Below are 26,728 nucleotides of genomic sequence, written 5' to 3'. Positions count from 1 at the left end.
GCAAGACGAGTGCCTTAAATATTCAACTGGGGTCCCAGCTAGCCTTCTCGAAAGCGCATTAACCCGTGAACTTAAGACTTTCGCGCCTGCGAAAAGCACCTTTCTCCGACCACGTGTGAGACGCACAACAATGCAGATTCCATTCGCTCAGGGCTTAAAGCTGCTTCATTTACGGAGGTATGTTGAGGATTTTTTCAATGGCTTTTCGCAGAGATGCACTGTGGACTTTGTTGTTTGTTATCTTGTTGCTGCGATGCGGCACTAACCTGGAGTTCTGCAAGAGCATAGAAGCTACGAAAATGTTGAATAAAGAAACTGAAAACGGCAAATTACAGAGAGAAAAATAAAACGCAAAATGTTTTACATTACCAAAAAAAAAAAAAAAAAACATTCATAATGACTCGCACTTATCTGGCGCATACCTGTTCCTTCTAGTTATACTCTCCGTCCTCTTGTTACGCAGCTCTGGATGAATATTTTAACGTTTTCAAGCAGCCTATATTCGGGCACATACACTTATCATGTTATATTTTTAGAGGCGGACGGCGAACGTCTACTGTGTTTATACTTTAAATGTGTTAGGATTACATTATTCAAGGACCACCATTCATATGCTCCAAACGAACCATGACAAATCCCATCATCATCATCACTAAATGATGACGAATAGGGTGCATTGGCTGTTCACCATAGCGATCGGTTGATGCCCCCTATCAAACTGAAGTTTATATATACAATTCAGTTTGATTTTGTACCATCATTTGTTAGTGCGTCCGTGCGCACGTGTGTTTTTTCTTTTCCTATTTGTGGCCCTCTGTTCTGATTAAAACCATGTGCTAATTGGCCCGGCACCTTTCCACAATTCCAGAGATACTACTTTCAACGCGAAAACCAATCGATAGATACAAGCACGAAGAGGCACACAGAAGACTAATAAAGAGGTGCACAGAAGACATAGTGTTCATTAGAGATTCAGTGTGCGGTGCCTTAGACAGGGGAAAGAAACTCTAATACGAAGCATTTCCGTCAAATCAGTCCATCGGTATCCGGATATTAATTGTTAGCATACCGTTCTGCTTTCTCTGTCTAAATCATTATTCATTCTTTGACATTCTCTACCCCTTAATTACTTAGCAAGGCAATGTCATCAGCGACTCGCTGATTGCTGAGGCATTCTCTATAACCTGATCCCAAACGTCTTCCATTCCAGGTCTCTGTATACTTCCTCAAAGAAAGCGGTGAACAGCATTGTAGAGATCGCGTATCTTTGCCCAACACTATTCCTTAGGAGAATTTTATTACTATAGAAGGAATGTATTTACAGTGCAGCCCCTATATATATCTTCAAGCAGTTTCACATATGGCTAATCAACAACCCGATTTTGCAATGCCTGCATGATTGCTTAGTTTTCTACTGAGCCATATTCGTTTTCATTATATACCGTATTTACTCGATTCTAAGCTCCTCTTTTTTCATGATGGTGATGCTCAATCTGAGGGGTCCACTTAGATAAGAAAATCTAAAATGAAGCCTTACCCATCTCCTCTTCTTTTCGAGGCGATATCTCGACGAGACGGGCTTGCAAGAAGCAAAAATGTATTTGGTAAACGCGTCCGGCAACTCGACTTCAGTGCGCTTCAGGTAGACCTATACACTCTCGTTCCGTCTTTCTTTCCTGCTCTAAGAGAACTGATACAAAACCAAGCAACAGGCTGATAGAATTATCGGGGCCTGTTTTCGGCGTTTTGTGCCGCCATCAATCGTGCATTGTCTGAACACAGCAATACATGAAACCGGAAATTAACGTTGAATTCCAAAGGCAGATCATGAGCCCTTGGTCGGATCAGAAACGCAGCGCATCGCTCCGACGTAGATCCCTTCTTTCATATTTGCCATTGAAATGCTTCAGCTCCCGCGGGAGCTGCTCGCTGGTGGACTTAAGCTAATAAGCGCGCAGAACTTGTTCTTGTGGCTTCGCCCTATGCTATGGCCGCCGTCGCCCTCGATCGCCCCCGCTCTGCTACGTGCACATTTTAGCAGCTGTTGTGAAAACAAGCATATCTAATGTCATGAATTTTTGCATTTTTGATAAAGCCTAAACAAATCTTGGATTGAAGCTAACACATGTCTTTGAAGCGGCTGAAAACACTGCTGACGCCGAGCGCAGCGCGACGGCATCTCAAGCGAAGGGAATGCAAGTTTTTCCCACATACACTAATTGTGGGACTCGCTCTTTATAAAACAAGTAATTTAAGGAATGCTTAGAAACACTATTCTCTCTCACGTCAGTTGTGCTGCGGAATCATTTAGGAGGTCCGAATGCGAAAACATTATGCTTCGAATGTCTACATGTTCATGGCCGGCTGCGGGGTTTCGTCGCCTTGCTGCCGTCCAAGTATAGCAGAACAACGTTGCAAATCACGCATACACCTCATGTGAAGTGCTTTTTAAGGTTAGCATGGAAGAAATGCTTGCGTCAGACAAGTTATTCCGCAGCTTCTTTTGCTATCAGCAGCCACTGCTCGTCCGCACAGCGTCGCTGCGAAAGCTGCCTACTGCGATATGGCTGATGGCGGTGCTTGCCGGCAGCGTCCGCTTTCTGCTCGATTTCGATGCAGCCCGCTGCGCAAGATTTTTCACCGCGAGGATTTCGCAGTGAATCACTCCTTGGATGTCGGCAAGCAAGCGCAGCTTTCATGTCATCCAAAGCTGTTCGGACCATCGTGCAGTGGCGAGTAATCGTGGCAGGGAGCAGAAACGGTAACATGAGACGCGGCATACGGGATTCCGGCCAAATCCATATATTTCGGCGGAGAAAATATCACTGTTCCACGGAGCGATCCAGGATTCATACCTGATCCTAATCGCCATTGGACCAGACAGCTTTCGCTCCCATCCTGCCATTGGTATACGACTGCTCCAAATGAAATCGGATCCGGATCTGCCATTGGAATTCTGCATAAGCCACGAACGCCGCGCCACCTCGGGACTTGGAGATGTCCGGTTCAAAGATTGAGTGAACAACCTCCTTTAGTGGGCTTCAATACGCGATCTTGTAAAAAAAAATGAGAAGGGTTCAACGCTGCTGAACAGAAAGTGGAGCGAAATCATTAGCTGCGGGTAACCGAGCATTCTTCATCCTCTTCGTCGTCGTCTTCGTCTTCTTCTTTGTCTTTTTCTGCGTCTTCTTCTTCGTCTTCCTCTCCTTCTTCACGATGTAGCTAAGCCTCTTCACGACGTAGCTGCGGCCACCCGAGGTCTTGAAAACCTACCGCAGTGTAGCTTTCGCTGCAAAAGGGGGTGCTTATGCCAGTATTCACAAATGCGCCTTGACTTCACGCTGCACCTCCACTCATTGGTGTAGAGAAATCACCCGCTCCTCCACTCCAGTGCCGATTAAGATTGAAGAACGCCCTTTGGCATTTCCTCCGACAAGATCTCCTCAGGAAATCCTCCTCCAATCGAAGCAGCGTAACTAGAATATGGTGACGAAATAAATGAGAAATTTGGCCCGCACACTGCGTGCTGCAGTGTGTAACACGCTCATTTTTGTCAAGTCATTCGCAAGCAACCTTGACGTTTTCAGCCCAGTAAAACTTGTTTTGTGGGCTACATGAAAAAGGCTGCTGTGAAAAATGCCCGAAAGCGCATTTCAATCTCGTAACAGTCTCTGCTGGTGACATGAGTTTATGCAGAACATGGTGTGAATACTTGGGTTCATTCAGGTTTGGTGTGAAATCTCTGTTACGCTCGCCCTTTGTATTCAAAGGGCTCGGGGGCGAGCGGTGAGCGGTGCTGCTTCGCAGAGAGTTGCAACGCGTGTACTCTGCATTCAACTCTCCAAAATCAAATGCCACAGGCAGTTTCCAAGCAAGTTAGGAGCCGTACTTGTAAACTTGTTTGAAAAGCCATGCCCTTTTCCGACTGCAAATATCCCTCCGTAGAACGAGCTAACCAACATGCTTCCTCGAGAGTGACGCGCATCCGACGCTGTACGCCCGTACCCTTAGGTGACAGGCAAGCCATTGATGCGTGGAGTCTACCACAGATGTCCGCACAGCGCAACCGCCCCTGGCTCCTTACAGCTTGCTGCATGCACCACGCCGTTACCCACGAATTCGCTCCCCTCTGCCGAAAGACGAAGCGCAGGGCGGGCTCAACATTAGCCATGAAATGCGCGCCTCAACTCTGCGATCATTAGGGTGTGAAACTTTGTTCATTTATCCAGTGACGACTTGAAAATGTGCCCGCACCCCAGAAGCGTAATGCCATGATGAGCTAAAGCACCGGTGCCGGCGGCTGGCCAGCGTTATTTATGCTCGGCATCAGCGGTAAGCATGGCCGAACGCAGTACCAACAAAACGACAACGTACCAAAAGTTCCGGGTCGCTGTCACTCGGGTATTGCTTTAGAGAAATGTTCGGTGCATCCTTGTTGTATCCACTTGCGCGAAAAGCTTATTGTGCCACTAGAAAGAAGTCCACGCAGCCAGTGGAGGATGCGACGTCCGCCATGTTTACTAGTAGAGTAGCGGTCGAGGTGCGCTTCAACGCAGCACTGTTGGCACATCGAGATTCTCGAGAAAACTTTTCTGCACCAGACGAGGAGCGATTTGAGTGGAGGTTGGTTTTTGAAATGAAAAACTGGCCTCGAGTGCCGCTTGGAGTAGAAATTAGAGTATTGTCATGTTTGTGAAGACGGTAGTCAGATTGGCAAAAATACGGTATGAATGTTATGCATAAAGTTTGGTTATATTCCTACAATTTTTTGTCACCGGGTTGATAGTGTGGATATGAAATTTATGAAATCCTGCGTGATGTTTGCTTGACTGAAGCCCCAGGTGGTCTTGATTGTATTAACGAGTACCTATGCAAATATCTTGTGCGCGTTGTATATAATGGGTAGGAAGGTAATCGGTCTGTAATTTTTCAGTTCCTTTACTTACCTTCTTTTTATAAATTAAGATGTTGTTAGCGTTCTTCCGTGATTGCGATACTACGGAGGTAGTAAGCCATTGCGTATACAGGATGGGCAGTTTTTATAGCATAATGTATCCACAATCTTTAAACAAATCTGCAGTTGCTCAATCCTGCTTAGCTGGTTTCTTAGTTTTGATTCCTTCTAAAGCTGTCTTTAGTGTGCTCTCAATTACTGTTGGAATTTTAGTTGATCTGGCCTGCTGCTACACTCAGTATCGCCCTTGTTACTTTGACAGCGGTGCAGATTTGTGTAAAACTCTTTGTTTACTTTGATTGCACTGTCCTTATTGCTGCACAATACATTTAAAGAAACCCGAAAAATATTTCTAATTTTAGAGCGCGGATTGAGAACAAAGCTATATATGAAGCCCACTTGTCCTCGCCAGAAGTCGGGCCGCAAGACCTTAACCCCATAAAAGATCATTTATAACACTTTTTATCAACAGATCAACTAAATAACACTATTATTGGCTAATGCAATTTCGGATAGGATATACACCGCTGGCCGTAGGCATGTTAGTATACATTCACCATCCGTATTCATAACTTTTTTTTTTTACTAAGCTGAGTCTCCTTATAGAACAGGTACACCCTTCATATGTCGGACCTTTCCTGAATCAAACAATTTCACACCGCTACACTGAACTTTGCAAAACTTCGGTCAAGCAGAGCTGTCATTTACTGTCCGTCAAGCGAAGCTCAGAAACTCGGCTGCTTCCTTAAAGTTCGGGTTATATTAACAGAGGAGTATTTGTACCCAGTTTGAAAAACGAAGGGAAAGAAAGCTGGCGTATGTAAGCTGAAGAGAATCTATTTTTCTGTTTCTGTTCCAGGAACAGCACCCTATTTAATTTGGTGACATGATGAATAAAGAGCGCTAGGGACTAGGACAGAGGTCAAGAACAAACAGGACGGGCGCGCTTAATTAATTAATTTTTATTATTTATTATTTCATTCGCTCTAATAATGTGGTAGCCTAACAGTGTCATCATACCTTCAGTTGAGCCTGCCACTCCTAGAAAGCTTTGGACGTGGTTTGTAAATTTTCACTACAAAACAGAATCCCCAAAACTTGTTTTTGAGAAATATAACGATGAGAATGGCGTACGTGCAGCACGCAATCACTCCAAGCACAAAGTAATTCTTTATAGCAAATGTTTTGTTTGTGCCTTTTGAAAGTGAAAACTCTATATGTATTTAAGGGTGCTTCCCAATATTTTGTAATATGTTCACAGCAATATTATCGCATGCTAATGAAGTTAATCAGTCTTTGTATTTTTGCCTAAACATAGCGTCTGCCTCACGAAGAGATTCCTTGATATATTATAGCAAATTTATTTACAATATACTGGAGAACCTATGGGTCCTTGCAATAGGGCCAGCAAATACAAAAAGTTACAGAGAGCAATGTCATCAAAGAAAACGAATATGATTACATGCACTTTAGAAGCAACAACAACAACAACAAAAAAGACAATAAATGACCAACTCTCAATGTGCAACGTTTTTATTCGCGGTGAGGTTCATTAGCACATCAGGATAAAGGTGGTTACATTCATCTATGGTGTGTAAAAACATGGGTATTTAAAGACATTAAATTGAATTAAAAAATTATCAATGCACGGTATTAGTGCTTTTGCGTGGTGATGTGAATTATAATTTCCGTGTTGTGATTACTGAATGAATCAGGGCAGATGTGAAGTATTTATTTTTCAGTAAAGAAGTTTGAACCTTTGAATCTTTATTTTCACATGGAGGGACTCTACGTTGCTCTGTGCCATCAGACTGTTTTGAGAGTCAGTGGAACGGTAGTTTTTAATAGCTAAATTTAAGACATTTTCATGGACCATTTAAAATGCTCAATTATTATGCAATCCGTAAGGATCCCTGAACCTACAAACGAAATCTATTTAAGTCTAATTATTAATGTATTAAGTTCCATCCCACAACGACAGCGCCAGGTATGAATTTGCTAGAAATGACACTAATGCGAGCGGTCTCCATGATGCAATTTTCACCTTTTTTTTTTAATTTTTCACATGTAGAACATGTACACCTACACTTTGCTAAAACATATTCTTCAAGTGCTATAGAAGGTTTCGTTTTTCTTGTATTATTTTACATGAATGCGTCTAAAAGCAGCGTTATTTAAGAAGTTTGGGACTTATATTTTCCTTCCTTCATAGGTAACACGTCTCAAACTGCGATGTCTGCTTGTTCCCACCGAAATGATTTCATAAGCTGTCTCCACAGTTTAGAGGAAAATAAAACAAAAATAAAGATCAGTGCTGTTAACCAGGAACCGGGAGCAAAGTCTGTTGACATTTTTTTCCGTGTCATGTTACATTGCATCTGGAATGATTCGCCTCTATAGGTAGCATGAAAAAAATCAGAAGCATTTCTTGGGCATGGTGGAAACATAAAATATGTGCAATTCCCATTTTTGCTTGACTCGCGCTAAGCTTTTGCAATATTGGATGCAGAAACGGAGGGAATACAAAACAGTAAGCTTTTATTTTTATTTATTACGGAAAAAATTCTAATTATAAGGAGCAAGCATTCTGGCCCCGCATTTAGCTGACGCCGGATGTAATTCATCAGAATCCACGTTACATAGGAATTTTGGAAAGATGCAAGTACATAAACAAAGCTAGCATCAAGGGACCAAACAATGTTGCTTAATAAGGGGCCCTTTGTGCCCACGTGCCATCGTGACTGCAATCCCTGGATTAACGCAACCAGCTTTCCTCCCCGTGTGGCACCGATTCAGATAAAATGTACACGTGGAAATCACAATCGGCTTGCTCCTGGGAAAATGTCAGGCTGAACTTGGGGGCCTGAAATCTGTTCCGCATGCACTCGACTAATGGCCGCACCTTCTCCTTTCAGTAAAAATGGCAAGCTGGGTTAGTTTGTTTGAAATTGCTAAGGATGGCGAAAGCACGAAAAAGCATGGACGAAAGAGAAAACACACGACAAGTGATGACTCGCAACTGAACGTTTAATTGAAGGAAAATTTCAAAGAAAACCCTTACTGCACATACGCGGGCATTAAAAAAATTTGAGTTGCCATATTATCGACATCCCCTATTATCATGGTCGTAATCAACATGGACCACAGCGCTGCTGTTTGCAATTTGAAGCACAATTAAGATGCTTATTATTACAACTAGATGATAGCGTCCGACGACGAACTGTCGCAGTCTTGACACCTAAGTAGAAACTCAAGACATTTTGTTGATTCGTCAGTTTTGAATTTTGTGAAGTGGTCTCCGAGGGCATGTTTTAAGCTTTTAAATTTAGAAAAATTAACCATACAGTCACTGAAAGCAAAGATGACTTTAGTTACGGCAGCTGGGAGGTGCCGCGCCAAAGCAGTGACGACCGCAATGGAGATGGAAAACATACATACGTACATACGTACATACATACATACGTACATACGTACATACGTACATACGTACATACGTACATACGTACATACGTACATACGTACATACGTACATACGTACATACGTACATACGTACATACATACATACATACATACATACATACATACATGCATGCATGCATGCATGCATGCATACATACATACATACATACATACATACATACATACATACATACATACATACATACATACATACATACATACATACATACATACATACATACATACATACATACATACATACATACATACATACATACATACATACATACATACATACATACATACATACATACATACATACATACATACATACATACATACATACATACATACATACATACATACATACATACATACATACATACATACATACATACATACATACATACATACATACATACATACATACATACATACATACATACATACATACATACATACATGCATGCATGCATGCATGCATACATACATACATACATACATACATACATACATACATACATACATACATACATACATACATACATACATACATACATACATACATACATACATACATACATACATACATACATACATACATACATACATACATACATACATACATACATACATACATACATACATACATACATACATACATACATACATACATACATACATACATACATACATACATACATACATACATACATGCATGCATGCATGCATGCATGCATGCATACATACATACATACATACATACATACATACATACATACATACATACATACATACATACATACATACATACATACATACATACATACATACATACATACATACATACATACATACATACATACATACATACATACATATTCAACTAGTGGCGAGGCATAGCATCTGACACTGCAAGAACTGGTAGTTTCTGTGGACTGAAAAGAAGCAAATTGCCACCTCAGTTTCGAAGCCACACCCCAAAAAACTCGGTACAAAACTTCTCTGTATTCAGATGTATAGGTAAAGTTCGCTTTTCTGTGGTAAGGTCCTGGAGTGTTTCTAGCCGTTTGGCATATTGAACGACCTTTCTGATTGTGTTTTGGTGAATATTTCATTCTGAATGGTCTCAGCGGTATGTTTCGCCATGTGTTTTTATTTTAATAGCACTACCGACTACATACGGTGCTTGTCGTGCAAATTCTGCTACGAGCTTGCTTATCTAAATTAATGAACGCATTTTAACCTAATTCACTGCTTATCGCCGACGTGCTCTAATAAATGTCTGTGTAAGCAGCTTACAACGGCATCCTACTCTTTTGTAATCCTTCTACAGCATTGCTATGAGTTACAGTGCTTAGCTTTTGTTTTCGATCCCCCTATAGAAAAAAAAACGAAGAAAAAAAAAACACTTCTTAACTAACGTCCGCGAAAAAGCTCCAGGTGCCCCCCATCGGACGCCTTAGTCAGTCTTTTTTGCATTGGCCTATTAATTTCTACTACTATTGCTAATTAGCTGCATGCCCTCGTATAACATGAATTTATCAGCGTGTCACTGAATGCCTTAAAAAAAAAGCAACCTCATTACATAGTTGCTCGTCCGCTTGAATCGTTCGTCTTTGATGTTTTGACATCATGCTGAAAGACTTAAAAGAAAGCAACCTCATTACATATTTGCTCGTTCGCTTGAATCGTTCATCTTTGATGTTTCGACAACATGCCACGTGTTCTTCCGCGTGGCTTTGCTGAAGCGGACTATGTGTAACCCCCGAGTGTAGCTTGTTAATGGCACGGTCCTGAATGTGTGATGAAGGGTGCTGTTACGCGATCACGTCCTTTCGTAATCTTACCTGAGAGAGGAAATTAACGAGAAAGTTTAAAATCGCTGCGCCTGATTCTGCCAATTTTTTTTTTGGCGCTCTTTTGATGTCTCTACTTGTGTGTGTTTTCTTTCTAATTGCTTTGGCGCTTAATGACTTTATTGTTGCATTAGCCTTGGAAGCAGCGAAAAATAGAAAATTTTCTGCTGAACTGTGCCTGCCTCAGCTGGCCGGAAGTAACGTGCCTAAAATGCGCAGAAATACGTTTCAGCGAACTAGATTTTTCGGGATGAAGCTTTTTTTGTTTTTGTCGTCCCCAGCAGTTCCTGATTGGATATTCTGTTTTAAGAGAGAGGAGGCATCAGCGAGAAGCTAGATGATCACTTCATGGATGAACTTAGCCTAATGGTCGATAAAGTTCATAAATCAGCCAGCTGAGGGAGCTCTCACGCTTCCTGATATCAAAGAGAGGAAGCATCCCATGCTTTTGCATTTGTCAGCGGTAGGCGCCTGTAGGACTTTGGGATAATCGGAGAAGCTTAGTCGGCGCCAGAACTGTATGTCCCAACCGAAAACGTACTACACAATGAGAAGGCCATCCAGTTGAGCTTTCGAAAATGAAGTCTTAGAAGTAGCCCCTTACGATGGTAAGGCCTTTGCAGCCCTGACTCATGCAGATATTTGGGCAAATAAAGGTGGGCCTCTATATATTTTTTTGTTTCCATCTCTTCTCATCAATGCGGAAGAACTTCTTGGGCTTCCTTCAATATGTGACGTAGCAATAAGAATGGGGCAATCAAAGTTACCGTGGAGTTCTACACTTATCTATGCAACTTCCAATGTATTTGAGACGATAATGAGAATAGCATCAGGGCAAAGCAACTAGCATTCTATCGGTAACTGATAACGCATTGAAGACAGCGTTAGATCGAATGAAAAGGAGGAAAGCGGGTAGGGAGGATTATCTAGATTTCTTGAAGTATGGTGGAGAGATTATGCAGAAAATAAGGCATTTCACTCTGTACGAGCAATACTTCATGATTTCCAGATTACTAGAATCTCGAAAGAACGATAATATCGTCTTATTCTATAAAACAGGGGATGCCAAGGAGTTGAAAAATTATATACCGCTCAACGTGCCACCAATTACATGCATGTACAATGTATTTGTAAAGGTACTCACTAATAGAAACAGGGCAACTTTAGCTTCATTCACTCGGTCTGATCATATAGCTGACTTCTCAAATTCTACCCTACCTAAGATTTGGTATCGGAAAAAATAAGAAATTTAGTAAAAAAGCACGAAACTTCCGGTACACACACACACACACACACATATATATTATATATATATATATATATATATATATATATATATATATTCCTTGACGAAGGCCGGGCCCCGGCCGGTACGTCGGAAATAAACCTTTGTTTTCGTTTGTGCGCCCCTACCTCATCTTATACATATTTCTGGATCCTGGAAGATTTTTATGAAACATATATATATATATATATATATATATATATATATATATATATATATATATATATATATATATATATATATATAATATATATGCACTGATATACGCGGCTATTGTGTGGGGTAAGCACCTAAATAAAGATATGCAGCGTCTTGAAAATGTCCAAAGGAAAGCTGTCAGGTTTTTTTGAAGATATAAGAGGTAGGACTCTCTGACAGCGCGGGTAAATCTTAACAATATCCCCACACTAGGCACACGAACAATGGTTATCAAATTTTTTTTCTTATGTGACCGACTGGTACATAGCCCCGTGTGTTCTAGGAATAAAATACACAGTCATAAATACTCTTTAACACCTATTTTCGCTTGCATAGAATATTTTGAAGGCCGTTTTTTTCCCTGAACAGCTCCCGAGTGAAGTTCATTACCGCCTGTTATTTATAATTAATCAAATTTTGTGTCTTAAATAGAACGCCGTCCTCGGTGTGCTGGAATTTGATATCTTCTTACACTGTGTCCTGCGCATTTTGTTGTGATGATTGTTTTTGTACTACTGTAACCATAACGTTCGTCAAATCGCTTTTTTTCCCCTCCTGCTAGGGCTAAAAGTGGCCTGCCATATATTTGCTGATACATGAAACACCAAAATCAGGCAGGATTTGAGAAATATCATATGCACACTCGGAGTCAGGTGATCCAGTATGCTCGGTGTATAAACAATCCTTACACTTAGTATTCATACATAACGAAATTTATAAGGCCGTCCAAACTTCAGTAGCCGTACAGGCAATGCAAAACTAGGGTGCTGATGGACCATATACGAAATTCCTGGAAGATATCTATATTCCCTGCACAGCACAAGCTCAGTCCTCCACGAAGAAAGTAATGTAATTCTCAAAAGGTGGGGTGTTGGGCAATAAGGCACGATCTCTGCAATATTTTCACTGCTTGCTTAGAGGAAGTTATTCATGGGCCTGGAATGGGAACAGTTAGGGAAGGATAAATACTGATGAAGAATTCCTCTGTAATCTGCGATTCGCTGATGAAGATACCATGCTGCTAATTAGCTCAGGTGAAGAACTGTAAACAATGGGAAGTAATTTAGAAATGGAAAGCTGGAAGACAGGACTAAAATTTATTACACGGAAGAAGAAGAGCTGTTGACGAGCTTCAAAACAGAGCAGAAGTTTACAATAAGGAGCGAGGCACAGAAAGTGGTAAGGGAATGCATCTGCTTAGGAAAAGTAGCAGCTACAGGTCTATAAAACGAAAATAAAGTAACCGGAAGAATGACATTGGGATAGAGTGAATTTGGCAAGCACTATCAGACCATGAATATCAGTTTATTAGTGCTCTCAAAAGAATACCGCATAAAAACTGCCGGTTTTCTGTACTCACATATGATGCAAAAATGTGGGGGTAACAAAAGATGTTTTACGTAAATTGAGGGCAAAGCAGAGAGTTATGCAAGTGAGAATGGAGGGTCTGACGCTAAGAGACAGAAAGCGTGCAAGTTGTTTATTGGGTACCTGCATCGTCCCGAGGGTCTTGCAGCAGGGGGGCTGCATACGTTACGCATGACGTGATATCAAAATTCAATGCATGATAAAAAGCATCTTTGAAATGAACATGAACAGTCTGAAATGCCGTTGTAATGTTTGTGGGAATAAGGGCACCGCACGGGTCTGGAAGCAAACTCCCCTAAAACCAAGGGAAGGAATGTAACAAAGGTACGCAGATGGCACTGCTTCCAGCGGGTCCTAACACGTGGGGGGTGGTTGTCATCGCTCCTGCAAGCGCCCACCTTTCAAGCACGGGATATGGCTTCCTGCTCATGGCCGGCTGGAGGTGGTGGCTGCCGGCGGGTGCTTTGAGACCCGCGCTCAACGTTTCACGTAGCTGTTGGGGCCGTGGCTTGCGAGCTATGCTGTTGTGCCAGAAACCTATGCTACGGGAAACTTCTCGGCAGAGCAGCGGCGAAGCCGGGCGTGTAAGGTGGGTTTTTAAAGTGCAGAAGGTGAGGAGAGCGAAGACGTTGAAACTAACCATTTGGCTGCAGATAACTTCTACAGGGCGGATTGAAAACATTCTTGCTGGAGCACGCTCAGAAAGTCTGGAACAGCACGTGTTCCAACAGGAATTAGGTTGTTTATAGACGCAATGTTTTTAATTTCTTAGAACTTCGCATGTCATTAAGCATATCCGCATATACCACCCCACTAGGCTAGTTGTTTTTTTGCTGTTGACAAAAAGGTTTTCCTTTGGTTTGCTATGACACTTTTCGATACTCGACGCTAGTGAAGGGCAAACATTTAGACAAAAATGCTGCTGCGTATCAGAATATTGTACAATTCTCTTCAACACTTCAGTACCAGAATCTTGCAATATTTCACAATTGACTCAGTACTATACTCATGGCCAAGAAAGCTGATCTTAGTTTTTGTAGCGGATACCAGGCTTGCCGCAATTTTATTCGATAGTGTCATGATGCACACCTAAATATTCCAGGGTACGTAGTCTTCTAGGGCGAAGTTGGCATGCCCACTATGCATGTAGGCCTATCTGGAAAGAATATGCTCTTGTTCACCCGCAGAACATGTCGTTCCCCAGATGTCAGTGGAGCCAGCGTAAAAGGCATAACATAATATTGTAATGACCTCAACGAACGGTGAAAGTCTAGCCATCAAAAGATCGACTGATACGCGAAAAGGCTTGCCCGGTTAACAATATGCTATGGAAGGGAGCCTACAGATCTGGATCTTAGTTTTTAATACTTGAGATACCTAACCGTTTCTTATTATTGAATATTCGGCTACCCTACCCTTTGAGACGCCCTGAAGGTTAAGGATTAAATAGGTGTTGGCTTTTATGAAGTTCCTTGCGCTAAGGAAGTTCTGTATTTTATTATAATTCTGTGCAGAATTTTATGAAAACAACGTGACAGCTGGAAAGCTTAACTGTTTTCGGTTCAGTGCGAGTCTTCAAGATTCCAGTGCGGAGCCAGCCGCTGGCAACGTTTTTAATAACATGGCGCCGAATTAATTTCTATTTCTAAAGGCGAATCCTTCATTGGATAATAAGAGCCAATACAGAATGAAGCTTTCACAAGTATGCCCCTCAAGTACGCTGGCGGTAATACAGGACGTTCCACTTCCACCGCTATGGTTGAGGGTGGCGCTGATGAACACTCTCAAGGTTCGTATACAGGCAACATTAATACCCAAGAAAGTAGCAGATGTGACAGCGACCAATGTAGCTCAGTTGGAAGAGCACCGGACGCAATATTCGGAGGTCGTGGGTTCGGTTCCCACCATCGCCACATTGTTTTCTCTTCGACTTTGTGTTTATTTATCTTTCCCCTAAACAGATTACGTTTCTAATTTATGTGATTACCGAAGTAAAAAATAAAAAAAGACAAAATAAAGTCCCCAATGCTTTCCTTGGCCTCGGCTGACAGTCGGCTTCTTTCTTTCACACACACACACACACACACACACACACACACACACACACACACACACACACACACACACACACACACACGCACACGCACACACGCACGCACGCACGCACGCACACACGCACGCACGCACACACGCACACACGCACGCACGCACGCACACACACACACACGCACACACACACACGCACACGCACACGCCAATGGGTTCGGTAGGGCATAAACGTAAAGGAGGTGACACACGGTGCAAAAAACAAAACTTTAATCCGACGTTTCGGTCGGGGTCCGGCCTTTGTCAAGGAATGTAGAAAGAAGCTGTTGGTTCCCATTTATTATATGCATGCACAATCGAAGAACACGTGACCAGTCACTATCAACAAATAAACATCAAAATATCAAAACAAGGTTCCATACGCGTGATATAATGGCGGTGAAAGGTATATAGACAGAATGACACGTGTTGCGCTTAGGTCATGCATCTTAATATGTTGCACAAAGAAAAGAAGATATATCACTTAAAACATTGTTGTCACAAAATATCACGAGGTTAGAATGGGTGCAGTACATGTCACACTTAATCCTGCAATATTCTGGAGGGGGAGCGGCAGATTCATCTACTAAAATATCATTCTCATTGGTAGGGGACAGTAGCAGATAACACGTCAGTAGAATTTAACAGTGAAATATAACTGTGATTTAGCGCGGTACAAAATAAAATGGTAAACAGTCACTCAAATCACGGCATGGTGACAAAACTCGAATGTGTGCTCAATGATATGGAGACAAAGAGAAGCAGTTAAAGATGTTAATTGTTCCTACCAGTGTTGATTACAAAATGCATTTGGAAATCAGCCGTAGGCTTACCTGGTCATCCGTCTGAGCGCCCTCCAGTTTGTGGAAAAAAGCAAGTCCCGTCAATGTAATATTTCGTAAAAGTGCGGTAGGACTGCTTTATGGCTGCTTTTGGCTTGTCTAAAAAAAAAAAAAAAGCCAATCAGTTAGTGAGAAGCCCTGTTGCAAAAGCACCGAGATTTTGGCTGGTTAGATGCAATTCATTTCGGAAACAGTCAGCAGACACAGACTATAGGACTAAGATCAGCGGATACAGGAGCGCTCATGGGTCCTCTCATTTTAGATCATGTCTGTGTGCGCTAAAAATTTCCAGAGTGAAGGAGCCAAATTTATAAAGTCTCTCTAGGAAAGTGAAGTTCAAAAATCCTAATATTGCATGCAAGTAAACTCTCATTAGAAACCTTTTGAACCAGTGCTAAAAGCCCGGGACAATACATCAAAGGATTCATTACAACAGTACCACATAATAATGATATATCGAAACTACCGTTTCAATAACAGGAAACAAAAAGCTTCACAGGCTCAGAAAACAAAACAAGGGGCCTAAATATTGAAATGTTGAGAATATACAAATGGTTTATCGAATCCAATCTCTTGGGGCTTCATTTAAAACATAATTCATTATGGCACTGAGCGGAAGAACCAACTAAACTTTTCTTAGCCTTAAAAAATATCAGTTTGCCTCAGCAACTGCGTAGTTATTATCAGGACTACGAAGCTCGACAATAATGAGTTAAGTGAAGAGTTGTTCTCAATAGGAGCGAGAAGCTCTACCGGAGTTGCATTCCAGATGGCTGTCGCACTTTGCGTGCACGTGAAGTCTTTGGCGGCTGAAGTCGAAGCTATTTAGCCTCTGAATTTGTGATCACTTGTCATAGCAGAACTTCGACAAGACTCATTGACTCCAATTCCGGGCCGAACAATGAGAACACTGGGAGTTGCAGCGAATACATGAGGATATATTATATATAGTAATTCGGCTAACCACAGAACGCTATTATTATCGATTAACCTTGCACAAATAAACGAAAACAAAAGATGGCAAACAATACGAAAGCATGTGGCCTCAGTGTGTTCAAACAAAGGCATATGGGAAAGAAAGGAACGTTCGTGCTCCACATCTTCAAACAGCTTTTCGGTCGGTTTATTTCCGTACGAAATTCATACAACAGCTATTATGATCTCTGAAACGGTAGCGCTAGAAAGAGCTCGTTGATTTCGCGCCCTTGAGCTGGGAGTAAATATTATTTTTTCCCCCTGAATGAAGTTGAGCGCTAACTTGCGGCTCCTTCATATTTCCTCTTACATGTTATCTACCACCGCCATCTCTTTCATATTTGACATCAGTGCGCTAACATTGCAAATAAAGCCAGTTCATATCAAAAACATTTCCTCTTGCTTGCCAAGTCGTTTCAGAGTTGGTAAGAAAGCCTTCAAAAATATTGACGGGTTACTGAAATTTACGAAGCAGCCTGTATGGGAAGGTATACGTTTTAGAATTTGCTGGAGATATTTGGTTCGGTTTGTACGATGTTAAAAAGAAAGTAAACCTCGTGACCCCAAACCGACGCGCTTGCTTCTCATACTGAGGCTTAAGGTGTTCATTTATTTTCCGTCATGTGGATTCATGCGCTAATTCGTAATGCAAAGTATGTGTAAAGATGACACTGTAGGTTTTGATGTCAAGAACCGATAGCAGTATATACAATACCTTTATAGGAGACGGAGTGGAATGCGAGTAGAATATCCCGCTGCACCATAGAGTGGAACAAATCTGACATTGTTCAGGTCAGCGAAGTTACTCCCAGAGTACAAGTTGCCACGTATAAACATGGCAATAATGTTTTTGATATGCTGGAAGCGTCAAGTGTCATTCGGAGATTACACGCTGTGCATCTGCTCACTATTGAAAAACGTGGTATCTTCGGCGAGAACTAATGAAGCAAAGAGAGTTCCAGCAGTGGTCGAAGACAGTTAACCTTCATCAGTACTCAAAACAAGTGCTGATTGGCTGGCGCCAATCATGAAAAGAAAAAGGTCAGTGTAGGATATAGAGTCATTGGTCTCAGCCTTTCGATCTAAAGGCGATATTTTGCCGAAAGAAAGGAAGGGAACAAGAAAAATGCATTTCTGCTCATGCCTCCTTGGCACGAACAAATCTAAACAAATTTTCATTAAAATCGATAAGGCGATTGCTCGCCCATTTAAATGTGTAATTTGCTTATTGATCAAAAAGCGCGACGCACATACGTTATAGATTATATATAAAAAAGAAAACAGTACTGCAAAGTATTCGAAATAGCTTTCGAAAAATTATTGTTTTTAATTTTCTTCCCTAGTTGAAAGGACCTCAGTAGGGTAGGAGTGCTTGCGAGCGCTTGTGTGTCCTCGTGGTTTAGTCCTCTCTTTTGCTGGGTTGCGCTGGTGTTAATACATGATGTAAATACCATCAAACACTCAGTGCTCTTTTCTTCTGCTCTGTACGGGCGCCCTTAAGAAAGAGGCAGACTGTCTCGGCCTTAATCGAGTGATTTAATCACTGCCACATACTTCCTGTGTTAAAACTTCAGATTTTTACGATTAGGTAGTAACATAATATTCCACACCACTTTCTTGCTATTTTACTTTATGGAAATATTGAAGGTCTGCTGTAATTATGTTTATGGCCTCACGAGCACGAGCGCTAAAGAAAGAGCAGTAATGTTTCAGGCACTTTTATCTAACTTTTTTGAGGATTGAGTGAAAACGTAGATTTTTTTTTTCAAGTGAACCTCGTCTCCTCCTTTCTCCGGCTTCTCTTGAGCGCCTTTGCAGCACGAAAAACAAATGAGTAGAAAACGTTTACCGATCAAAACGTTGATTCCTGAGAAGAAAACCGGAATGTTTTACTGTGATATTCAATTTCAATACCCGCCTTTATAAAGACGCAATTTTCAAGCCTTTGCAGTGTGCAACAAAACAAAAATGCATGCCATGAGAACTGCCGCGAGGCATTTCTTTCTTCGAGTGAGATAAAAAAATGTCCTTAATTTTTGTCTTATTTTGTTTTATTTCACGGGCATAAAAATGAGCGTTTTCTAAAGACATTCGCGACGGCGCGTGCGGAATTAGCAGTTCAAAGCCTAGATTACAGAGAATATTTCAGCAGGCTGAAACGTGCTTTGAATACATTCACAATCTGCTTTTCAAGCGAGATTTGCAAATTCATAAGCTGTTCTCAGCGTAATTCAAGATGAGTGCTTAAAGAACTGTGCGAACTTAGTGTAGGATTGCTTAGCGTATGTGACACGCTAATGCTTAAGAGAGGGAAATACGCGCCACGTGTCTACATATCGAACGAATGCGCCGAATAATGAATGTGAGGTCACAGCAGCAGAGTAGCTGAGTGCCTTACTGGGTTGTGAAAAAATTATCTATGTACTGGTTTAAATTTCGCAACTCTGTGATGCCGAAACCTGAATACGAAATTAGACATGTCCAAACCTTCAGATTTAGGAGTAGGAAGTGACCTTATCCAGTTTTCCTTCACGTTTATTTACAACAAGCGAACACATTCGCATCTTTTTGCTACCTCCATATAGTATTAAAAATTTCAAACACTTCCATAGCAACAGCGTGACATACGGGACAAGAAAGGAAGGACGCAATACAGTGCTGTTCCGTTTTCGTGTGTGCACTGTAATTATGAAAGACAGTCACGAACTTACTCACTAACTTGTTATCAAGGAAAACAATTAAGCCCCGCCTTTAACGATATGACGCACAGCGTTAATGGTGCCCTCCGCCCCTCCCCTTGCAGACTCTCGTTATCGACCATGCGCGGTGCTAATCCTACTGATTCCTTAACTTCTTCCTTTATTATGTATCTTACACATTCTCGCTAGCTTAGAGCCCCAATCTACTGCATAAGTTTAAGACCACGTGACATAGATATAATCCTCCGCTTAAAACAAGTTGTAAGAACGCGCCTGCATGACCTAGAAGCCAGGCAAAAGAAAACAGCAAAAAAAACAGCATAACTCGATAACCACGTATCTCGGCTGGCTTCGGTCCCATCTGCATAGTGCTGGCCAAGTTCAAAACTCCTGCCATTTCGGCCATCTTGTGTGGTCTCGTTAAAACACTCAAACCGCCGACGCAGACACGTCCTTGTCGCTGCTGCGCATGTACGTCGAGGCTTGAGACATCGGCTAAACGGCTAATTTTGGCTGAGTAGAAGGATAGCGCACTCGAATTAAAAACACTTGAAACTTCGTACAAATGCTCCCGCTACACAATTACGAGACGTTGAGCGCCTAGAGCCCCCCCCTTCCTTGTTTTTATATTTTGCAGAGTAAGCAGCCCTATTCACATGACGTGAAAATGCCTGCCTCTATTGACATGTAGCTGTGGAAAGGAAAGCTCCTTATTTAAAGAGGCATAATTTTACTCTCCCCCACCTTCACCCCCAGAAGCCTCATGCACCTCCCTCCGGTTATGCCTTCTACCGTTGTCACCATACCCTCCTCCATTCAAGGTAACCACTCGGAGTAAGCCAGCTTTAGATAATACATCCCCCGCTCTCACCATGCCTTCTTTTTTCTACGGGAATCTTCTTCGGCCTAGTGCAACCGCCTTCCAGCTTGTGATTTCCTTGTTTTCAGCGTATATAACCACGTTCCGGGGAGCATGTGAAAATCACCCTCCGGTCGCGTTTATTCTCCGATCACTTCATACCGTCATCCTTCCATGGTAACCAATCTCATAATGATTCCGGTGACCGTCTTTCAGATCCTATCTATACCAAGTATCCTATCCATGCCAAGCCAGACAAGTGATGGTGATGGCAATATTTGACGATAACCTTACTACTGAAAGATGTCAAGGAATGCCTGACATGATTATTAGGGTAGAAGTAAGGGGGAAGGAAAGAAAAGTGACATTATAATAAATAGCTTTTGAAAATCCTGCTTTGAAACCTAATTCTGGTTGAAGTGGTACTTAACCCTTCAGCGTCATCATCATCATCAGCCTGACTACGCCCACTGCAGGGCGAATGCCTCTCCCATACTTCTCCACTTAACCCGGTTCTGTGCTAGCCAGAGGTGGGCAAATGCCCTCATTTTGGCCTTTCCTCCCTCGCCCTCAATTTCCAATCGGCAGCCCTCCCTCACCCTCCCCCTCACTTAAAAAACATTATTCGCCCTCCCTCGCCCTCATCCTCACTTAAAAAATATTGCTGGTCCTCACTCACCCTCACCCTCATCTCATTTGCCCTCCCTCACCCTCAACCTCATGCCCAGCAGTTTGAATATTTTAGATATTTTTCATTACTTTCGATCTATGACAACGTTACAGCGAGTCAAAGTAGGCGCAAACTATTCTTGTCGGCGTCTGTTTTCGGCAGTGTCAATTCGCGTTGATCATTTAGCAATCCGAATTCCTCGAAGCTAACAGTGGACTTAAATTAATGACAGGGCTGCATTCATGCTGTAGCGTATCACTGGCAAGAGCCACCTGGTACTTGTTCCGACAGTTGCTGAGAGTAAGATATGCACTGCACATTGAAACCGGAGACTGTGAAAAGTGCTAAGAACAATTCTGCCAGTGCCCTAAGCATACCAATCAAAGTCGAAACTTCGAGGAGAAAGGAAAATAACCACTGCCATAGTTACCAGGCAAACCTGCCCACCGGTTTACATGCCATGTGTTTGAAGGAGATAGAGTGATGAAATACGTTTACGCAGCGCGTGAGGAAGGAGGAGGTTCTAACTTCTAACCAGCCGCAGACGGAAGGCATGAGGCGTATACGCATATTAGACAACAGAACAATGTAATCTAATTCAAGTAACAGAAAAACGCTATCACACAGAAGCGTAAATTTCGAGGAAGTCAGGGGATCATGACCCTCGACCGCTTCGCAGAGGGGGTTGGAATGGGGGGACATGGCATGCGAGCCCGGGGCTGTGCGCGACAATGTCCGACATGTACATGTAGTGTCATTTTGGAAACGCCACGTAAAAAATGCGTTTGTTAGGACACGGCGCCGTAAATGCCACCAACGATGTGCCCCGATCGCATCCCGCCTTCCTCCAAGAACAAACCAAAAACGCAAAGTGAAACACGTAACTCTGTTGCGCTTCTGGTTTTCACGAACGCCGCCTCCGTGTTGCGTGAAATCGTTTTTTTTTTTTTTTCAATTTCTATTAAAGTTATACGAGAACAGGACGAGACAGCGCTTAACTAGAGCAGTACGATGTGCAAAGTGAACAGGCCAGAATTTTATGTATAAGGTTTGATTAGGCTTCCTGAATAGTGTGCTTAAATCTAGGATCACTTATTAAAAAAGCAGTGCTTACAGAACGGGAACAGAAGAGCAACACATATGCGCCAACTAGCCGAAATTAGCACTCTGCATTAATTCGCCTAAGTTCACATCTCCATAGCTGATCTGCTTCATTCCGGACAAACCCGCATATGCAAAAGCCGGAAAACGGATTGTCTGCAATGTGAAGGCAAGAGCGGCAAAAAAATGAAACTCACCCGGAACCTGCATGACGTCCTACACATCTTTCACTTGGACCGCGCATTTCCCAATAATATCCGAGGACACTGCCACAATGGAAACACGGACGTCCTTGAGCATATAGAATTCGAAGTGTCTAAAGGTACGTCCGACGGATCCATTCGATTCTCGTAAAGATACGGCGGACGTCGATATACAGGCTCATGGCTATATGCACGTCGAACGCGGCCCCATTCCGCTTGCTACGCGTGAATGGATCTCATCCTCTATGATATCAGCTAGCCGCGACTCTCGATGAGGTGCTACGAAGAGTGCATCCGTTCTAACATAGATCACGGTCTTCACTTAGGGTTGTGTACGGCAAACATCGCTGTCAAGCACATAGCTGCAGGCGATATGCTACGTACTGCACCAGCTCCACCAGCTGGCATCGAGATACGCACATTCACGAGCAGCTTTCGCTTCGCACTAAACTATCACCCCGATCTGCCCGTAATGCGAGCGAGCTATTCCTAGCATTTACGCTGTCTTAGGTCCTGCATCAACCTCTGAAGATCTAGCGCCGGCACAACACACACACACCTCGTCGTGCAGCTGAACATTCGGCAGTCCAAAGTATGTATGTGAAATGGCATTGTGCTCGTTCCTCACATGCAGACCGAGGAAACAGGATGTTTTTAGCTAAATTCTTCGTTTAAATTCTACCTCAGAGCCGTGGCAGAAGACATGCCGAATCTACTAGAGGCCTGCACATCGACTCGTCGAGGCGAAGACCTACTGCACCGCACCGCAAGAGTGCACAACCGGAAAGCCGGAAGCGTGAATGATCCGAATTCCCTGTGAACAGCAATGTTCTTTGGTATATAGGGGATTACTAGACTAAAGTGCTTAGGCTGCATCTTTTTCTTGTCGTTGAAGTTTGCGTACATGTAGTTTAAACCCCCGTATGCTCGAGGTTAGCGTGACCCGACTGAACGGCCGCGCAGCTTTGAAACGATCGGGATCGATATGCATGCATCGCCGGGCTTAGGTACGCGGTAGAAAATGTGCGCTGCACATTTCGTTGAAGAAGCTGACTCTTGGAATTTTGCAGAGTGTGCCATGCAAGCGATCGTTGCTACAACCACGCATCCATGTTCCCACGGCTGGCCTACCCCGAGGCGCATAAATGTTCAACCGTGGACGTATCAATGATCGAAGAGAGGACAGATTTTCACAATATTGGGCGCGAAATCGATAGCTACCAGTCTCAGTGTTAGAGAAATTCTGCCTTGATCATGCGCAATTCAGTGTTTCAGGTGTGGTCAGTAGATAAGTTTGAACAGTTCGCCTTTCAAGTCAGCGGCGCCAGCGATGGATCGGCGGAGCGATTTTCCACGCTACACCGCTGTCTTGCTAGAAAGCCTATCTAGGCGGCGTTTGACATTCACCTGCTTTTTGTTGGCCCCGTAATTGAAAGCAACGCCTTCAGAAACGCGTTAAATGTTCAAAAATGTATTCTCTTCAACAGTTTCACTCCAGGCTGTCAAAGCAGGCGGACGTTGATAACACAGTTGAGCACTCCAGTCTTTAGAAATCTGTACAATCACCTTCAGTTTGTAAAATTATTGGAATAGGCCACTTTCCGATCGCTGGGACATAGACCCTCATGACAGCGCTGTCACGTGAATAAGGACCACACCAGGCCGAAAGCTTGTCTCATATAACATAGCTAACCAAGGTATACCTTACAGCATTGTGTTGATTTTTATGGTGCCTAAGCGACTAATGCTGCCATGCACCAAGAACAAGGTTTAATGTATTTATTTTGTGTGTAATGACTAAAATGTTCTTTAGGATGTAGCTTGTTTAGGAACATTTTAGGAAACCAAAAATGCAGGAAATTTGCACGTCTCTCCTAGGATCATGCTGGGATGGAAAGGGATCTGTTGCAAATTGTACAAAATGTTTCCTCTTTTCTCGACTCTGGCGCACGTGTAAGATATGGTTTATTGTTAGTTCATCTCCACACTCCTTGCATATTGGTTTGTCCTCTTTCATAAGTATGAAGCTGTGTGTGAGGTTTGGGTATGTGTTTTGTGAAGATGACCTAAAATGTCCTCCATGTTGTGTTTTTGATTACTGCATGATTTCCATTCCTTAATGACAGGTTTGACAAGTATAGTTTGTAGTTTATTTCAATGTTTCAAAAATCCTGCCATTTCACTCTCACTTTTCTTTGTACAAGCTTCTTGGTATCTTCATGCAGCATATTCACCCTCTGTAATTTAGCATTGCGTCAAGGTAACCTGGTTATTTCTTTTCATCACCTTTCAAGACTACTGTCCCGATTTTATAAAGTTTCTGACGACAGGAACTCCTTGGAAGTCATAGAAATAAATGAGATCCACAATCATGAGATATCTAGGGTATGCATATACATGTCCATCGCTCAGTGGAATGGCGTCAGTACGCTGTTAGAACAGGTCTTGAGGTAACAACAACCATTGTCTGAGGTGGTCCTTTAATGGGCATTGAAATGCTATGTAACTACAGGTACTGATAGAACTCTTGATCATGTTATGTGATGATGCGATCCTTGCATGAATATAGGTATACGTTTCAGAATCTGCAGTGCACCACTTGACCATTTGCCACCAGTTTGTGTGAAAATGTATTTTTCATGCATGTTAACCAGTATTTAACAGATGACCCCTGTGCACAAGCCAAAAGTGCCACGAGCCAAATGTCACGAGGCCACACGACATGGCAGGAGCTGTTAAGCCAAGCTTTCAAAGTTATATTTGAAATATTTCAGCTTCAACGTTTCAGCTCCAATTAAGAAAGGTTGAGGCTTACAGAGGTCTATGCCAGGTTGTCTATCACCTAACAGGGCAGCCTACGACCGTATGCTAATGAGTATATCTTAGATAACAGAGACGTGAATTAAGGAATTAGTAATAATGTTTGTAGCAAAGGGCATGTAAATTAACGAGAATCCACAGTGGGATGTGCAGACAAGAACCATTAACGCTGGCACACCATACCCTTACAGGTGGAGATTAGGTTCAATGCAATAAAAAGCTGCGCTAATCAGACACGGACGAAGGAAAGGTAGGACGCACAGGAGATTAGGAGTCTCCCTAATTTTTTGTCTGCTCAAAGCTTGTCATTTCCTTCGTTCTTCCAGATGAGGAAGATGTGAAAATGATAGCATCCAAAATGCCAGAAACCATCGTTAACAAGGATGCTGATCCCAACAGCGTAAAAAGGAATTTCAGAAAAGATGGGTGACTAGTAATGCTGGCAACAGTTGAAACTAAGTAGAAAGGCATGAAATTGAAATGCAACATATGCAGAGATATGTTGCGAGACGACTAGTCTGAGGTGTGCGACATCTGTCTTCGTTAGTTTCATCAAGTGATTGGCCAAAGCAGATGGGGCTTGTGGTTTTGTGATAAGTGCAGTGTAGTAGCATAGATGCAACCTTGCCCATTAATAATTCGAGTGGAGTAAGTGCATTGTTTTGTTTTGTTCATGGTTTCCATGAAAACATTATGAGAAATTTTTTCCTAGAGAATGTTTGCTGAAATGTGAATATAATGTGCAATAAAACTAGTGTTTTCTTGCTGTTTACTTTTCCTTGTATACATTAGTTCTGTCAAGAAAACCACAGGCTAGAAAGAAATGTAATGGCATGCATTTTGATACTTGGCCCCATTGTGCTGGCTCAGTAGTTAGAGTGCTTGGCTGCTGAACCCAAAGATGCAGATTTGGTTCCAGCCACAGCACGGGCATTTCAATAGAGGCGAAACAATAGGCCGTTATGCACCGTGCAGTGTCAGTGCATGTAAAAGAACCTCAGATGGTCGAAATTATACCGGAGCCCTCAACTATTGTGTTCCTCATAGCCGTAGTTATTTTGGGATGCTAAACCAGATATATATCACATCATACTCTGAGTAAGATGCTATTCATGGTCAGTTAACCATGCACTAAATGATCAATTTTTTTCTGCACGGTACAGCAGCTGTTGTACAATTTTACTTTAGCTTTCATGAAGAATATCACACTGGCTCCACATGGCCTTCTGTTGACCCTTGATATGCGTCACAATCACACACCTGAGTATGTATTTGTCTAAAGGCACTTATGCATGCAAGGAGGGGACCGTTACTTTCCACTTGTCAGCACTGAAATGCATGATCCACATC

At 42.4% G+C, this 26,728-nt stretch overlaps 1 long non-coding RNA gene across 1 annotated transcript; it reads left to right on the top strand.

The window, feature by feature from the left end:
• Positions 1-24,175: 24,175 nt before the first annotated feature.
• LOC146191560 (uncharacterized) lies at positions 24,176-26,150 on the top strand. The gene is made up of 2 exons (XR_014706663.1): positions 24,176-25,580; positions 25,650-26,150. It is a non-coding gene; the product is annotated as an uncharacterized LOC146191560 (long non-coding RNA).
• The last annotated feature ends 578 nt before the right edge of the window (positions 26,151-26,728 follow it).

Source organism: Amblyomma maculatum, chromosome 4 (assembly GCF_055883805.1).
Source record: "Amblyomma maculatum isolate TAMU_Amacu chromosome 4, ASM5588380v1, whole genome shotgun sequence".
NCBI classification, from domain to species: Eukaryota; Metazoa; Arthropoda; class Arachnida; order Ixodida; family Ixodidae; genus Amblyomma; species Amblyomma maculatum.
This window is presented reverse-complemented; position numbering and strand designations above follow the sequence as displayed.